Source organism: Plutella xylostella, chromosome 6 (genome assembly GCF_932276165.1).
Source record: "Plutella xylostella chromosome 6, ilPluXylo3.1, whole genome shotgun sequence".
Taxonomy (NCBI): Eukaryota; Metazoa; Arthropoda; class Insecta; order Lepidoptera; family Plutellidae; genus Plutella; species Plutella xylostella.
Window position 1 is genome coordinate 8,431,934 of NC_063986.1, and position 16,789 is coordinate 8,448,722.

General features: G+C 36.0%; 1 protein-coding gene across 2 annotated transcripts in view; it reads right to left on the bottom strand.

The window, feature by feature from the left end:
• Nucleotides 1-16,789, bottom strand: part of LOC105398748 (homeobox protein abdominal-B) — a 74,964-nt gene that overhangs the window by 48,165 nt on the left and 10,010 nt on the right. For both annotated transcript variants that reach the window (XM_038119943.2, XM_038119941.2), the window contains exon 2: nt 8,705-8,771. The gene's annotated coding sequence lies outside the window, so the exon portion shown is untranslated. The remainder of the gene's footprint in view (nt 1-8,704; nt 8,772-16,789) is intronic.

The window sequence follows — 16,789 nt, forward strand, 5'->3', positions numbered from 1 at the left end:
TTGTCTTTATAATATTTACCTATTTAAATGTAGTATAAAAGAAAAACATCGAAAAAAAACGTACTTAATGGTAAAGTAAACTACCAGACAGTCCGAGGAGTGTGAAATAAGTTTGTTGGTTATATATAAATATATAGCTTAATACAATTTGAAAAGACACACTATTGTAGAAAGAACTTCTATGATCTAGAATGACTTAATAGGATTTATTATCACAATGTCCACTTAGATCTATATTTTTTGTAAAATTTTCATTCCAAAACTAAACTTCAACATTTATAACCCGGCCAAACTTCTAGGCTTTCCAAACTAGTTTTATGACTTCTCAAGAAACTCGGCCTGATATAATAATTACCAGTAAAAACATTCGTAATAAAACCGTACACAATATTTAGTTGACGCAAACCCCCCCGAGAGATGCGATCACGTCTTCACCGTTTATTTATCCTGACTCGTCGGAATGTTGGTATCAACTATCAACCCAGCATGTTTAGTTATGTTATGATCGGTACAGATCGTTATCGTACCAAAGTTTCCCTACCCCGGTCCACATATCTCGAGATGTGCTCATAAAATTCCTCCTCCACTATTGTAGGAAATCATTAAGGATTCCCTATAAAATTAAATGAAGAAATAATACATGATGGATAATTTATACAAACAGATAAAGCAGTAACAATTTATTAAACTTTTTTTGTGATCTAACGATACAATAGCACCTTGATGCAGTTACAGTTCTGTTCAACAAAACTGTTGTTTCGTTATCTTTTTTTATCATAAACTTTTCCAATATCCAGAGTCGGCTCTTTCCGCGTTTTTTGCTACAGTATCAAAGATACGATCTGGCAAGACAGCACGCCTTGTGAAATATCCCCACGCTACTCCCCTAAGACGTGTTTCCCCTCTGGAGCGATAAATATGTCAGAAGAAGATATTACAGGACTAAGTCGGGCTTCGTCTTAAGTAAATTATTACTTAGGAACTTTGCCTGATGAGTTTCGCCTTCGCGTTGTAATAATGTTTTAGTTTTTATAGGCCTGGATTAGTTGGCTAAATTATTGTCTGGATGCTCTTTCTGTTTAGGGGTAAATGTGTAGTTTTGGATGAACGGTTTTGGTGGTGTATATTTAAACTTTTATTCTTTAAATTGTTTCACAATTTTTACTCAAAAAGTTACAACATTTGCAGTAAGTAACAAAAGCATTTTTCTTGATAAGAGTTTTCATACAGCCGTACCGTGGCAACAGGCAATATTTCCTGTGCAAATACAATCTACTTTATGTAGGTACCTATTCCAATTCGTACGCAGTGTTATCAAAATGCGTGCCCAAATTCAGTTAGGAAAGTGGAATTTCAATTTAGATAAAACACGCACCGCTTGTGCGTCAGTTTATGTTCACTGTGCGCATTGCCTTCATATTTCCTTTTAAATTGTAGTTCGGTATGGATGCGAGGCACGGAAAGGTAGGTAAGTAAATGACAGTTTCACACGATACCTACATTTTCCTAGAGTCCTTGGGAATAGAGGTATGTATGTAATTCATAGACTGCCTGGGTACCTACCTCTCATCACGACCCATTACGTCCCCACTGCTGGGGCACGGGTCTCCTTCCAATGAAGGAAGGGTTTAGGCCTAGGGTACCTACTGTATGTACCTATATACCTGCATTTCCTAAGGTTCAAGAACGAGGTAATATAAAAAATACACTCCTTTTCAAAAATTCCTAACCAAACTTATTACCAGCAACTAAAACCCCAGATCCATATTCCTCTCAGGTCAGGGAAAGCACTTAAAATACATTGTAGACCGGATCACGCTCCTTACAAAGCAAACAAAACAGTTTCCCGCAAAAAAATCAGGAAAAAGCGCGCCAGAGAAAAACAACGACGGCCATAAAAGAATCAGCAGAGTTGGCGGGCGAGAGAGCCGAGAGCTGGTTCAGCACGATGCGCTATTGGCCGGGCCGAGACCCCCCGCCACCCCGCGCCGCCCCCTCTCCGGCCGTAACTCACTGTTCACTTGTTTTTATGGCCGCCATTTTGTGACGTTCGTCCGCGCGGGAGCTCGCTCTAATCCATACTCGCAGTGCTACCAACACTGCTACGGAAAACTCTGTGCATGTGTGCGTGCCTGGTACAGTCAAGCTGATGCGATGTGGTGGTCGTGATGTTGGCGCCACTGGGTGTTCAGTTGAGCCGTTTCGCTGAAGCGTATATACTATGAAGAAGTTAAATAGTTTTGTGCTGAGAAAGGCAAGATAGGTAGGTTTATTAATGAGCCACGGGCTAAGCTACACGGACATCTTAAAAGTGCCTCTTATCTACTGTAATTAAAGCATCTACTACGACACAAAGACTTTACGTCCAGCTTTAAAAATTCAAGAATGAATCAGCAAGCGGTCGATAAGAAATAAAACATCGCCATCATCATTAAGAGGGGTGTGTTCGGCTTAATGAGTGACATCCATAGATGCATGAGGAGCCCCTCTACAGGGTGTCTTTACGTCTTAATTCCCCATTAGGCCTAAGAGGCCACTCGTTAACGCGTAGAGATCGAGGTGGAAATTTGCAGCTTTGGTTAATATGCCGACGGCGTCTGAATGTTTTTAATGCTAAGACTAAACACATATCTATAAGCTTTTATTTATACTTTACAGTACCTAGGTATACAAAATAAATACATAGGTATTGGCATTTTGTAGAATCTTAAAAGAAGGCTACCTATGGCTAATGGCTAGTCAGTCATCAAAATAGGCGTCTGAAACAATTTGAAAAAAAAAAAATTACTACCTAATGAGTTTTATGTTAGGCTAGCTGGTACATAAACACCCCAATATTTTTTGTTTGGTACATATAGTTACATACGACATACTCAAATCAATCGCAGAAGTTTCTAAGAAATTATAAGAAGGAAGAATGCAAGCATACGGTGTTTCTAAGAAACACATATTTACTCCGCCAAATCAATTATATTTAAGAGAATAAGTTTGATCATTCCGCTAGTAGTTACCTACCTAGACCCTATTTAGCTAGAAATAAAATGGAGGACATAATCATTCGCTATTGTTTTAATTCAAAGGCGCGTCTTCATTACTACAATGTGACTTTGTTAGCATCAATACTAATTGTTAGTAACTACTAACTATATGCTAACTTTAAAGTGACTATGATGATGGACTTGTTAAATAATTAAGTAGATAGGTATGTCGGTACGGCACTAAAGTATATTATAATTATCTAACTACTTATGTTATATCTAGAAGTGGATTGTGTAGGTACCTAGTACAATCTGTCATTTGGAAGAGCATTTTCCACATTCCTATCTATTATTTTGAAAATTATTACAATTTGCAGTGTTTTTAAATGCTGCGATAAATCATCTACATTATCTAATGCGTAACTATATAGTATATACAGTTAAGCACACTATAGTGTATCTACACTATAGTGTGCTTAACTGGTTTAACTGATTTTCAAATTAAATTAAAATTCTGCCTCTAGATACATATTATTTACCGCTTCACTAATAAGCATTAACACTATTTCTAACAAATTATTTGTTAAACATTTAAATTAACAGTAAGTAACGTTAAAGCTTAAGAAAGCTCAAGCCATTGTTATTCTAATGTTTACTCCAAAACTGTTGATTGTATGAAAAATTTACATTTATTTACCCTTTTTCGGTCTCATTATTGTTACCATAGGTCCGTTGTTAGCCGACCGTAAACATTAAAGTGAGATAATTGATCGTAATGGGCCATTAGGGGAAATTACGTTGCATAATTATAGGTAGGTACAGGATGTTTCAAAAAGAGTTACCTAATTATAATTTTTAAATCAGTCATTAAAGATAAGGTTTTCCTATTTTCTGAAAAAAATGCATTATACCTAGAACAAGAGTCTCTGAAATTGTAGGTATATAAGCGGTAACGGTAGGTATTTTTATACAGGTAGGTATAATAAGACTAATAAGGTAACAACGTAGTACGTATGTGTGTTAATTAAACCAGTTTACTTAGATAACTTTTTATGCCACACTTCAGTGCACAATTTTGATGCCTTGACATCATTAAAATTTCAGTTTGTAGGTTAGGTTATCGTCTACCTACATCATCATCTTGTCGTACCTATTTATAGGTTCTGAGGATGCAAGGAGCTCCTCAGTTGGGGCTGTTTTTTTTCATAATCACAAAAAACACACACACGCACTCACGCCTTGTACTAATGTACTCCCTTGCGGGGTAGGCAGAGGTGCATTGCTGCACCCACTTTTCGCCAGAGTGTTATGTTAGTCCCAATGTAATAGGGGGCGGGCCTATTGCCATTTTACGGGCACATCCAAGACCCGAGAACAAATATCTGTGTTTAAACAAATATCTGCCCCAGCCGGGAATCGAACCCGGGACCATCGGCTCAGTAGTCAGGTCACTAACCACTACGCCATTCGGTCGTCATAATCACCAGTATTATAACCATAGATAACATTTTTAATAATCACCAGTATTATAACCATAGATACCACTATTTTTCATCCCTCACGTGTAGTTTACGAAGCGTGAACACATAGCGTGAGTTGACGTGAGCGTCGTACGCCATTACGGGAGTTCCTGAGAGATTGATGGATCCCTTTCTTAAAATAACTGAAGGAACCGTGTGGGGGCGAGGGAGGGTTCCATGGTTGGACAGTGGAATCGGTAGAAGATCTTTTTTTTCATTTTAGTATAGAATATAATTTTATTTCAGACCAAGTCCATATAAAACACACAAACAAAACAGTAGAATATGTGTGTGACAATAAGATGATTATCTAACACCTAATTTGAAGATAGGTATCAGTTCTATTTTTAATATCGTTTGAATATAGAGTCTAGTTCTATTTTAACTATCATGTAGGTACCTATCCTATGTTATGTAAATTGAAATCAAGGTTGTATTTAAATTATGTTGCTCTACAGCACTGGATTTCCGCATACGGAAATACAAACGGAATTTTTCCTGTATGTTATTTACGATGCTGATCTACCGTAGTTTAGGAGAAGATTCTCGTACGCCAGCAGTGGGGACGTGATAGGTTGTGAGGATGAGTAAAAATGATTTAGTACTTTTGAACCTATCAGATCTTAATAGGTATACCCTTCCACCGTGTCTTGAAAAAATCGCTTTAAGCGATAAGACCATCTATCCTATTCTATTCTATTCTCTGTGGGGGTGTAAGTACCTGCACCTGGCTCTCTCGAGTGGAATCGATAAGACCATCATTTTTGTACCTATGTGTTAGTTCGTATATAAGTTTTGTAATTTATTTTCTGTTTGTGTACAAATAAAGAATATTCTATCTACTTATCTATTAAGATTATGGAAAAATCATTCCTTTCAGCAATGTTTCCGTGTGCTCGCGGCTCTAGGTGTTCCATATGGCGAGGTGTCGCCGAACTGTCGATACATTTCACAATTGTCGTAAACCGTAGGCGGAAGGGGGACGATAAAATTATCATTTTATGTCCTCCAAGACTGAAATGACACAGGAATGCTGTAAAACTGATTTATTGAACGCATCCTTAGTTTTGAAACTTTCATGCGTTCTGTTTCTTTGGTTTTCTGTTTTTGTGGTTGGTAGGAATTAAGGATTAGATTTTGACTATCATAAAAATATGCCTATATATAATTGTCCTTTCTATTTTTAGTAAGTTAGAAGACATGCACCTATCAGGAAAAGAAAGAGGAGAAAAATGTGTATGAGTTTTAAACCCTGACTTTTTGTAAAAACGCCTTGCCAAAGTTACTACTCAGGTGATCTTTTTTAATAATCGGCATCCGTTGTATGAAATTTTTATTCCACCTATCGGTAGACATAAAGAAGCTAATTTACGGTCAATCTTAAAGCTGCTAAGGCTCGTTAATTGGGGACTTCTAAAAGCAATTTGTGGGCCCGAATTCGCACGTATTGGATGAGCCTTTGAGCAGAAGATGGTACAGTCACTGAGACGCATCATATAGTAATAGTGTTACCTATTTTATATCATCATCATCATCAGCCTATAGCAGTCCACTGCTGGACGTAGGCCTCTCCCAAAGCACGCCACTTAATGCTATCTTTAGCTTTCCCCTTTAGCTATTTTATATGTTATTATTTATTTAATTACAAAAGTTTAAAATTATGTGTTACAGTTTGTACGACCACTAGTCATTCCTCTAGATGTAGGTAGGATAGTTAGAGAATGTAGGTATATATTATATGACCTATAAGTAATTACATAAAATTAAACATAGTAGGATATTGCACTCGTATTTTTTGCTATTTTATGCTTATAATGTTATTCCTGACTGAAAAATATGTATTTTATATGTTATCATCTGCACAAAGTTCTAAAAGTAGCGATAAAAAACAACCGCCGTTTTTCTTAAAGGTATGAGATTAAAATATGATTTTAATAAACCTATTAACTAATGACGCTTTTTTCTTAAATATCGGCATTGTGGTTTGTCTAGTTCATTCTACTAGAACTCCGATATATGCTCGGTGGGCCGAATGGTCATTACCTACAACAATTTGATTAAGACGCTTTCGGCCGCGCTTTTATTGCCCTATATTTCCTGATTAGAAACCCACCGCTGCCGCACTGAATGGAGATTGTGGCCACTGATCGGATTAGCTTTAGCTTCTATACCTACATAAATATAGGTACTTATAGGTATATAGGTACCCACATAATATTGGTAACTACCTAAGTACATGCACTTGCACGCATTTCTCAATGTATGAGGGTGTTATTGCATACTTACCAGCAATGTTAGATCTGAAGTACGAATGGTACAAGGTTGGAATATTAATGGATGAAAAAGTTTTCATAAAAACATAATGGCTACACAACCATACAAATTCAAATTCAAAACCTATTTATAAGTTAAGTACCATTAGAAAAATCAGAATAAATAAAGAGATAGGTAAATAACTTATAGATAAAACAATTGATTGTAATCAGCATACATTATCTCCCCCGTGCGCTTATACATAAACGCCGATTTAGGAATGCTTGAAATGGTAAATACTCATAATGTATAAAAAGTTTTACTGTGCGCTAATTAGCGTACCAACCGTAAACAAATATTTAACGGAACATTAACACGATCGTATCATAGCATAATTTAGGGCGTCCACTTTATTATGGGCTTGAATTATAACATTTTATCGCCTACCCCATGAGAACCGATAAGCGTCGAATGAATTGGCGCGACCTCTCGCGAAAAATACATTAAAACAAACAGTGCCGTAAAAATAAATCTAACTGCCTATAAAAGTGGAATAACTATCACTTAGCCAGCCGTCGGAGCTGCGACGTCGCGTCTTTCAAACAGTGCCGCCGGTAGCGGTGTAGGAAGCTGCAGAGTCAGTTATATGCAATATTCATCCGAACTGAAACTTATTACCTATAACACTATTTAAAATGCTTATTTTTTGTATTAGTAAGTACGTTGTCTACCTTTTTATTTATTTAAAAGCGTAATGTTGTAAATTCGCAAAAGAAACGTTAAATACTTAAAAAGGTAAAAGGTAGTAACGCTAAATTAAATATTTAACAACAAAAAATGTCGTTGGTGAGAAAATATGTATGCTAAGGATTATGACAATTTATCTTGCGAAGCCGGTAAAATAGAATGCAACTTTGTTTGATCATAGCTTTATGACGCGCTTGCAAGCAGAATCCACGCTAAATATGCGTCTAAGTTTAATGTATATAGATAGTTGTAAAACAAATTTACAGCGCTGTTGACGCCAAGTCATGGGGACGTAATATGTTGTAAATTAACGTAAGCACCTACGTAAGTAAGTTTAAAAGCACATTAAATAATGCTGAGTTATGAAAAAAATAGCTAAGTATGTACCTAATACTAAAAAAATACCCACCTGAGGGTGCCCTATCTAATATCTATGGCTTCCAATAGGTATAAGTAAGTAGGTATTTAGCTCTTTGGTTCAGCCAGATTATGTATAAATAATCTGCCAAAAAAGCTATCTAAAGCTAAACATTACCTAGTATATTATGGGAACCAGCATTGTAATATAAACTTTGTTTTCTAAATATTTTACTACTGTATGTTAGTGTTTAGTGTTCATTTCTTATGGTGTTGCCCTTAGAAGATAATTTAATATTTGATAAATCTTATTTTTTGTAATTTTTATTCCTATTAATACACCCATCTGTGACATAATACCCTATACACATAAAGATACACCTACATATAGTGCAATAAAATGGACATCTAAAGAGCTGAAACTGTTGGTACAAATTCAAAAAAGACCAAGAGCATTATCAAGTTAAAATCAAAGTGCCTGTATGTAACCGAATCACGTTCAGGAACTCAAGACGCACTATCAAGCCCAATATAAAGTTTATCTCGAGACCAACATAATAATAATGTGGAGAGTTTATTGAGCCGCGATTCGAACTCGTTATCGGCTTCAATTAAATGTCCTTTTTATTGGAAACCGTTCGGGAACGAAGAAACTTTACATTACCTACAGATAATATGACGCATATTTGAGGTGGAGGTATAGGTTGTATAGGTATTTAGTGGGTACATAGTATAGAATTAGATGATAGTTATATATGGATACACATAGGTTTATAGGCACATGCAACTAGTTTTAAAACGAGAAAATTATGCAAAATTTGGAAATAATTATATCATATAAGTAGGTACCTTAGAGAAGGCTCTGCTTGATTAATTGAACTGATTAATTTCGTTGGTTTTCCATTGTAACCTGTACCTGAAAGAAGAAAAAAACACATTAAAATATGATTAAGCATGGTAAGTGCCTAGTTTCTTTTCTACTGTGTTCTATTTGTAAGCAGGCTCGCAGACTCAGATTGACCTTTAAATTGGATTCTCTTGAGAAAAGTATTTTACAAAATGCCCCTAATATTTAAACGCTAAGAAAGCATCATGATCCATAAAACGGAGCCGGCCTCGCTACAATGAATAAAAAAACACGAAGAAGACGGTAAGCGCGGATCGCTTTCCTTCAATGGTTACTTTATATGTAAATTCTTGGCAATAAAACTGGGAACCCTTCTTCTCTAGGTTTACGCTGAAAGAGCGTGGAATCCGCCATTTTATGTATTCGCGAATCCGAGCAGTTTTATTAGTATCGAGTATCGATTCCGCCGAATCGGATATTTCAACGGAAAGCCAGCAGGTTTGGAAGCTATACCTAAATAATTATGCACATGATAAAGGGCAGCTTACCTAGTTAACAATCTTTTACAATATCGATTATAGAAAGAATAAAAAATAGTGCAAGCTGATATGGCCAGCCATATTATTATATGCCGACGAACTGATGACCGGTGGGGTAAACGAGTTCTCGAGTAGAGACCACGAACTTGCAAGGGAAGCGTGGGACGCTCTCTGATTGGACCTTAGACAAGTAGCCGGTAGTGTCTGGATGAGGAAAACCGAGGACAGAGTGTTTACAATTCAATGAAAAGTTGTACCAAACATAATCAAACCTTTTGTTATTTACAAGCACGTATGTTTATTATTACAAACATTGAAACACTGATTGATATGTGCTGTTACATAAACTCAACGAACATTATTGTATACCTATGTGCATTCAAAAGCTATTTTTACAATAATTTGTAAAATGATGTAAAATAAAATGATGCCGAACGAAATGATATCCAAAAAGCATGACGACCATTAATGCTAATGATAGCATATGTTTTGCTTACAACCTACACAAAATTGGCCATATTCTATGCATATAACCAAACAGCCTTGGCTTTATACTATATTTATGTTTAACCCATGCACACGTAGGTGTCGGATGATTCTGTACATACGTACTATTACGAAGGTATGAAAGAGACTGGAGATTACATTCTCTGTGGAGCGGTGGCGTGCGACAAGGATCTTATATTTCCATAAAGTGTACATTTTACGAGCACACCTGCACCCTCCCCGCGCCGCGCCCTTCCCCCTCGCACGTACGGGACTGAAGATTTTAACTTTTTAAATTTTCAAAGCTGGAACAGAACACCTCATGCATCCAAAACAGCCAGTAGGTACCTACACTAAAAGAAAAAAGTTAATTACTTTGGTTGGGTTTTACGTTTTCCTTTTAGATGAGAGATAATTTTATTTTGATAGTTGGTATTTTCTGCATGCGATGTTTCAGGATTCCCTGCTGTAAAGTTTTAAAATTCTTCAGATCAGTGAATAGAACATAAGTTATAAATACCGTCAAAGGAATCTGTAGGGTTATGAATTACCTAGTTATGTTTGAATAAGTCCAGTTTTACGTACCTAAATCTACTGTATGAAAAAACCAACTATATAGAAAAACTCACACAATAGGAACAAAAATATATCACCCAACCAATTATAAACTTATTTAATATTTTTTATTCAAGCCAAGATTCTATCTCTAAAGTTATGGTTATTGTGACACGTAATTTCGTCGATCTTTGTATTTTTTATTTATTCGTGTAACTAGAACCGTGTTGGCTTCACTATAAAATAAACCTTTTAAAAAACTGCCACTCGTACCCATATCTTGTGAGTATTATGATCTTTTTCGTTTATACCTTCAACTCAACCCAAAAATGTCCTTACTAACTTACATTTTCAAGGGATTAAAGTGTCTATTTTATAGGTCTTACGGATGTTTTTTTCATAATGAAATATAAGGTTAAAGATTAAGATGAGCAACGCCTTTTACATATTTTACTCATAATAATTCTGGTACGCAGAGTAGAGATAAATAATGATGATAGTTTATGTTTTCTCCTTTGATATATACAGCAGATTTGGTAACCTATGAATAGAGTTTTAAATTACCCAAAAATACCTAATACAGTTCCCATGTTATAGAAACAAACAGTTCATAAATGGCCAATTTGTAAGGCCATAGCAGAGCTCATTTCCTACTACAGAACTTTAAATTACTTTGCACTCACCGACGCAACCCAATAAATAAGGCTGAGTTAATCCCAACAATGTTGCAGAACATCTAAATTACCGTAGAGTCCTGTCCAGTACCTAAGATATATAGTAACATAAATTAGGATACGCCCTCTGTACTTATTGGTTGGAACCCCACGAAGCACAGCGGGACGGTCGATAGTCCCATTACCGACGTATCTTTCAGTATAAAGCCACATGAAATTATGGCCGATTATTTTGATTGCACCTACCTGTTTTGCTTTTTGTTTGGATTCCAGTAAGAGTTTGGTTCGAAGAATATTAAATGCCAATGAGTAGAATGATACGGAAGTATACTTGGTTTGGTAATTATAATAAATAAAAATCTCTATTTCACTCGTTCAATAAACTGCGGAGTTGTTGACTTGTGTATTTATTGTCTGTAGTTTTGTAGCGTAGAAACGGATCGCCTTCGGTTGTTTTGAGTTTTAGATCAATCATCCTCTGGACTATCATGGATTTAAACATCGTTTTGGCAAGGTATTAAATAACTTACATATTTACTAAGTTATATTGCAGATGGTTTCCTATACCGACTAATAGGTTGCTATTATCGGATGCACGCGGGGTGCGCCGGGCGCGATTCGCTTATTTCGCGTTTCTTTTGTGAGCGCCCCAAATTGCCGACATAAAACTACGGACCATCTCTACGCGGTGTCTGCATTTTTTACTGCCCACATATTCCAATATTTTCTTAAAGCGAATCCCTCTATGCAATTGAACCGCTTTTTGCTTTCCTTTGTTGAAACGTACTTATACCTACAAAACAAATATAAACTTTTTCATCTTCTTTGTTTTCAGAACAGCGCAAGAAACGTAAAGGAAATTAAGGAGGGGGCATCAAATATTCGCATTACGAAGCGGCGACGTTGCCAAAAACTTTTTTCATCACCAAAAAGATGGAGCGCCATAATGAGGGTTCGCTCCGCAAAGTCATAAAAACACCTACAACTTAATAAATTAAACGGGATCCTGAAAGATTTATCACATTGCCCTTATTGCGACTCGTGACTTCAGAGAATAAAAAATTAAGATATAATCATAGTTTTGGAGTCCGCCTGCCAACGTAGGTAATTTAATATTTAGACATTTCTTAGTAAGCCACCTAGCGTATCCTTCTGGGTATTTCAAAAAACACTACCTATATTTTTATATATAGCCTTTCCATTTCGAACTTATAGTTCCGTAATCTATTCTGAAGGCGTAGTGGGCCACGTAGGTATTCGCTCCACGTAGCGAAACCTTTAGGGGGTAGCAGGTGCTGCTCTATCCAAACAGTTCGGTGCTGTTTTATTGTCATTCCCACTTCGCGAATTGAATTTGAAACAAGCAGAGACGATCAATACCTCGAGCAGACAGTAAACCCCACTATCCGGTGTGCATAATCGGTGGAATGGAACGGAATAAAAGCAATGTTTAGAGCGATATTTATTTGCATTCCAAGTGAGCGAATTTCTCATTCCGTTTTCGTTGTTTGAATTTGTTAGATTTGCTTTGGGGAGACATGTTTTACGAGTACCTACTAAGAATGGTTAATTTTACTGACAGCGGATAAAGTCCACGTATTTTTTCAAGTCCATTTCATCTTCCGATAGCGGTGTCTTTTGAATTCATTCAACTTTTCTTCAGAACACAATTTAATTTAGCGACGAGGTTTGTTCACCCCACCACGTCTTCCGTCCAATTTTAATTTCGCCGTCGGTTCCCAGTTTGGGGGCTTAAGACAGCCATTATCTTACCCGTTTATATCTCCCATGTAATCTTGTTAAGAGGGCCCCCGCGCTTTCGCGTAAAACTCGCAATATCGTGAAATCCCGAGCCCAGGCCAGGCTTTCGCTGGATCTTGAAGATTTCCGACACCAACGGAAAATATATTAAATTGAGTTTTTTTAATGCAACATCCTGTATAGGTACTTAGATATTTAAAGATTTCCCCTTTGAGGCTTATTATTATAATGAGGGTCTTCCCATTATGTTCTGATAAAAAGTTCTCACTTATTCTAAAACTTTTACCTAACTAAGTTATAATTATTGTCATTGTATAAACACATCTGTAAAATAAGAGCACATTCCATGTCAAGTTACAACCATTCATTTATAATGTAGGTACTAGGTACCATCTTTTTAAGTAAAGTTTGCTATTTGTTCCAGGCCGCGGCCATGCGAGGAAAAATTGGGATCACCTCCAGCTATCCGAACGCACGAAAATGAAGAAGGTTGCATGACAATTAAATTTATTTAAATTGTTATAATAACTAACTATCGTTACAAATTAATGAACATATACCTACTTACCTACCTAGTAGTTGTTAGATCCATAACAATTATTTTTTAAACTTGGAATTCGATAAGCTTCGCTCAGTATACTTCAGAAAAGGTTTGATGAAAAATGCTATTCTTATTCAGTGTTTTTTTGTGTCCCCTTTAGCAGTGTTTCACTTTCAAAAAACGATGAGGTCATTAAGCTTACCTATATAGGTAGCTATCACTTTTTAAAGATATGCTATCAAAGTATGACCACAATGCATTTATATGATACCATGTTGATACCTATTAGATATTAGTTTAAGGTTCTATTGAAAGATATTAAAATCTATCAGCAACTGGATGTTCTTCTGCAGTTATTCTCAAGACATGATGTTAAATAGACATATTTTGTAAAAAAAAACATTTACTTCTGCTTTGTATCTTTCTTTTCGTATGAGAAAATAGCAAGATAAAAATATAAGATTCAGAAATCATTGGAGTGTACTATGTATTCATCTCAGCGGCCCTCCGAATGATGGGGTAAACTAAATAAAGTCCCCTGCGATTCAATAAATCGAGCATTATCGAGTAAGTAGTAAACTTTACGGCCATCACAGAGGTTTTGATTCGTCCGCTTCATTTATTAGCGTAAATTCAAATGGCACTTAAATGCGTATTAGGATGTTATAGCTTGGGAACTGTCTCTGTTGACAAAAAAGATCATAAGTATAGGTAGATCATGGGAAAGTTCTTAAGATACTGCATTATTTTTAATAAATAAGTCTGCTGCTCAGTCGGCCGGTAGACACTTAACTTCATTTATATGCTTTTTTTTGTTCCCACATATGTGTAAATTATTACTCGGCGATAATCCCGATCGATTTTAAAATAATCATTATACATAGGTACCTATAGTTACTGTATTATTGTAAAATGCAAATAATATGATATCCTCTCTATGATAAATTAAATCAAAACCTACAAAGAAATTATAAGTTACTGATGAATCTGATGATGAATCATATATATTCAGCAAAGCTCTAGTGAAAAAAGATCTTTATATATCACGCTTTAAACCTAGGTACCTACTTATGGATGCTTATGGACCTATATATCAAAAATATATAAAATAACTGTATAATACCTATATACAAGTAAGTGTATCTTCAGATAGCCAAAAAGGTCTTCCATTTTGAAAATGTTAATTAAGTGGATCAAAGGCCCCGTCTCATTAATCCCGTCCCTCTCTGCTACGTATTAAATGTCACATGATTGGATATTTTAATTATCATGTCTAGAGGGGACCCTCCACGGAGATGAAAAGGGTTGATTTTGACTAAAAAAGCAATGAGATTAAAGGCAACCAGTTTGATGGTGTCTTTGTTTTGAGGAACTTAGGATGTTTTTTTTTTGCTTTTCAAGTTTGTCGTTGGTTGCTTTAAAAAGTTGTAGTGAACTGAGCCTCCTATTTAACTACTTTTTATAAATGTTCTGCACATCTAATTTTATTGAGGATCAGTCAAACCAAATAAATACACACCCGGGCACAATTTTAATACGTGCTTCGATACGTAGGTACATGTTCTGTTAATAGGTAGGTAAGTATCTATATTATTTCTGTGTGATATTTCGAATCTTTATTATAGGTACCTACCTACATTCTAAAGTAAAGTAACCTAAAGAATGAATAAAATACATTACAAAGGCACCCGCCCAAAATTCTGCAGCAAAAGGAAAGTTTGCCAGTTTCCCGGCGCGATAGCGGCAGTCACGTCCTCCCCCTAGGGGATAGCCGGGGGAGGGGAGGGGAGGGGAGAGACATAAAAAAGTAAAAAGAATATCTGCCTCGAGATAGCGAGCACTTTTGAAACGGTCCCGTCGTGTTTTATTACTGAAGGCACGTGACTGAAAGAATGCTCTTTCTTTGAATTTGAACGTGAGATGGAGATGTTTGTAGGTAGGTATCTAAATGTTACTTAGGTTGGTGTCTTTCAGGCTCTGTACTTTTTTAACAGCCGACGAAAAAGAGGGGTGTTATAAGTTTAACGAATCAGCGTTTCTGTGTATCTGTCTGTGGTAGCGTAGCTCCCAAACGGATGATGTTCTAATTCATTTTTTTGGGTCATAGTTGTGTTACCCCGAGTGTTCTTAGTATATTTAATCAGAATAAGCCGTTCAAAAATTGCCTACCATTCGTATACAAGTAAGTATTTTTATATATTTTCCTTCTTGCCTTATCTATGTACCTAAATACATTATAAAGTATTCTTAGTAGTAGCGATCTTGGTTAACTTTTTTTTTTTTTTTTTTTTTTATTTATCATAACAAATCTTAGTTTTATAATACATTTTACTAGCATATTTTAACCACTAAGGTTAGTATTAATGCTACACAGTCGTTAACAATTTAGAAAAATACACAGAGAGGTTAATTGTAAACTAAAATTGTATCACACAAGATCAGCCTAAACTTTACCATTACGCTATCACGTCAACAAACTAAATCCAGCTCACGCGACAGAGCTTATTTAATACCTAGTAGCTGTTGCCCGCGAGCTACACCTCACCTTCAAAAGTTTTCCCGTGGGATTACAGAGACAAAAAGTAAGTAAGTATGAGTTGACCCTTAACGTCAACTTTCTATACACACCCAACATCATCATTTATCAAACGGCTTTCCCGTGAAAATGTAACAAACATACCTACCGACAAACTTTCACGTTTATAATATTAGTAGGGTTATCTTGAATAACAACAAACCTCCCTGTAAGATCTCGGACCCAAGACCGAGACCCAAGGGTCCATACCCCCCCTTCTATATTCATAACTATCATAAAAGGGGACCCTCTCAGCTTTGTCTAGGAAACATTAATAAAACGACCGGTCCATGTCCCCACTTTGCATACATATTATTTGTAAAGAACAGGTTCTTGTAAAGTAATAATATTTTATCTACCTTGCTATTTTAGAACAGCTTTTAAAGTTTCGATTAAATTTGCTACCTGTGAGATAACTCAATTAGAAGATTTCATGGTTTTAAAATTGTTTTAGGAATGTGATCGTTTGGCGTTTGATTTCCGGTTTACTACTACTACTAGGTATTTTCGAGAAGTTGCTGGAACTAGAGTATAATAATATCAGGTATATAGGTATACCTACTCTATGAGTTGGAAAATTCCTATAGTTATTCACATGATTATTTATTTAAAATATAGGTTGTAAAACTGTGGAAGAGGACTAGCTAGAGTCTTGATACTTTATTTAAATAAGTATAAGCACCCAGTGGACGTGCATTGCCTCACACCTTAACGTTATTTAATGCCACCGTAATACGGTGGATTATTTTCATTATAATGTATGTAGGTAATGTAATGTAGGTATGTGGTATGTAGGTCTGAGTCCGCGGGGAAGCACTGGATGCGGGCCGCCTCCGATCGGACAAGGAGGAAATCATTGGGGGAGGGGTACACTACAGAATTCCGAATTACTTTTTTACGAATATGAAAATAACGATTTTCATAATTACGAATTTCATAGTTCCGAATAATTCACA